Source organism: Primulina eburnea, chromosome 9 (genome assembly GCF_022965805.1).
Source record: "Primulina eburnea isolate SZY01 chromosome 9, ASM2296580v1, whole genome shotgun sequence".
NCBI classification, from domain to species: domain Eukaryota; kingdom Viridiplantae; phylum Streptophyta; class Magnoliopsida; order Lamiales; family Gesneriaceae; genus Primulina; species Primulina eburnea.
This window is the reverse complement of record NC_133109.1, coordinates 34,904,578-34,906,980: the sequence shown is the minus strand read 5'-3', so window position 1 is coordinate 34,906,980 and position 2,403 is coordinate 34,904,578. Positions and strand designations below refer to the sequence as shown.

Genomic DNA, 2,403 nt, shown 5'->3' with positions numbered 1-2,403 from the left:
CGCCACTAACTTATATATCAAAATTATGGTCAAATAAAAGTTTAAATTTTAAAAGTAAGCAATAAAAAATTTATATTATTTTGATTTCTTTATTTTTTAAAATTTTGGAGGAAAATAGAATCCCAACTCAAACTTTGCCTTTTCTGATGTAAGAAAGCAAGCAGACTCGTGGCTGAAACAGACTTTGCCGAATCCGAGAACTTTTGAAGGTTAGGTGAGAAATTTTACCTTGATTCGCGCATGTTTCTTCTCTCCGCTCGATTTCATGCTAATGGGACAAAGGGACCGAGGTTTATTTAAAAAATATATGGGTTTCAGTGCTATGTTCCGGATTACTATAAATATTGTCTGAATTATGGTCATGATTCTTGGAGACAGTAGCTATTAATTCTATGTTATTGTTTTGTGATGCTCCTTTCTTTTTTCTTTTTGCAGCATCTGTCTTGAGATTATTTGCTCAATAAGATGGATTCCCAAGTGGTTGAGCTAGAGAGAGAAAGAAGACAACCTGGTGAATATCAGGATCTAAAATTGAACGAAAGTTCTTCTAAAGTATCTAATAATCAAGTTGATGGTTGGAATGAGAAACCGTATGTATGAATGGAATTTTATTCAGAAGAATCTGCAAGAACTGTTATGATGCGTATGCTAGGCGAGTTGGTTTCAGCGCACATGTTGGTCAATACAATCGTACTAAGCCTTATGGCCCGATTGATTCTTGGGAGTTTGCCTGTTCTAGTGAGATTTTTAAACGATAGAATGTTGACAGCTGCAATGCTACGGTCTTAGTAAAGAAAAAGGATCCAGACAAGTGGGTAGTGGCGAAATTTGTCGAAGACCATCTTCATTCTACCATGAGTCCCAGCAAGGTGCATCATCTTCGTCTTCGCAGGCATTTACTGGAACTAAAAAGAGTATGCTGGAAACAGATGATTGCCAAAATGATGGCATCGTTTCCATGGATGAAAACCATTTATTTCGTGAACCGAATCTCGTTGCCTCTGTAGAGACAAATGAAGCTGTAAGAAATCCATCCACGGAAACAAATCCTGTTGTTGGTAGTGCATCTTCCACAGAAAGTAATCTTGCAAATATGAACAGTGTCCCCGTGATGCCACTGCATTTTATTCGACGTTCTAGCCGAAGAAATTTTGGACAAGATGCCCAGAATCTTCTTACCTATTTCAGGAAGATGCAGGCCAAAAACCCGGTTTCTATTATGCCATACAGCTTGATAATGACAATCGATTGAGCAATGTTTTCTGGGCTGATACCCGATCAAGGATGGCTTACAGCCACTTTGGTGATGCAGTTGTTTTTGACATGATGTATAGACCAAATCAGTTTCAAGTTCCTCTTGCTCGTGAACCATCACGGACAGATGATATTGTTTGGATGTGCGCTGCTTTTGGATGAGTCAGAGGAATCATTTTCATGGGTTTTCAAAACCTGGCTTTCTGCAATGAATAACAGACCTCCTGTTTCCATTACAACTGACCAAGATAGGGCTATCAAGGCTGCAGTCCATCAGGTATTCCCAGAAACTCGCCAATACATTTGCAAGTGGCACATCTTACGAGAAGGACAAGAAAGGTTGGCTCATACATGTGTTGCTCATTCTTCCTTTCATGGAGAGTTATATAGGTGCATCAATTTTTATGAGACGATTGAGAGGATTTCGAAAACATCACGGAGTTCTATCCTCGACAGATACAATCTTTGGAAAAATGATTGGCTTCAAGCTGTATATAATGCCATGAAGCAATGGGCGGCTCCTGTTTATTTTCGCAACTCCTTTTTTGCTGCACTTTCATCAAATCATGGAGTTAGGTCCTTTTTTTATGGGTATGTGAACCAGCAGACTACCATTCCCTTGTTCTTTAAGCAATATGAAAGGGCTTTGGAAAAAGCATTAGAAAGTTAAATAGAGGCAGATTATGATACGATATGTACCACACCAGTATTAAAGACACCGTCACCGATGGTCATTTATAACCATTATATTCTTTATTGCGGTAGGTTGCTCTCACTTGTTTGAAGTCCATGAAATGGGCCGTGGAGAATAAGAATCCAGCAAGTAAAGTGGCTGTTATTAATTTGAAGGTGTGTGGGGTTTTGAACTAAGAATGCCATCCTTTTGCTTGACAGCTCCAGGAAACCAAAACTTCAACTGGCGAAACTGAAGTGAAATTTCAAGTTTCAAAAGGGATACTTAAGGTTCGATGTTAAGATCAATGGCTTACATTCGTGAGCAACTCTAACATGTAAGGTGCCCTTTCTACTTACAATTTGTGTACCTTATATGGTGTTCTAGCTTCCATTGGAAACTAGACTATATAATTCCATAATAGCTTATGACAAAACACAGTTATAGCGTGGACATATGTTGATTAACATTGTGAA

General features: G+C 38.5%; 1 pseudogene; it reads left to right on the top strand.

The window, feature by feature from the left end:
- Nucleotides 1-127: 127 nt before the first annotated feature.
- LOC140842067 (protein FAR1-RELATED SEQUENCE 3-like) lies at nt 128-2,169 on the top strand (annotated as a pseudogene).
- The last annotated feature ends 234 nt before the right edge of the window (nt 2,170-2,403 follow it).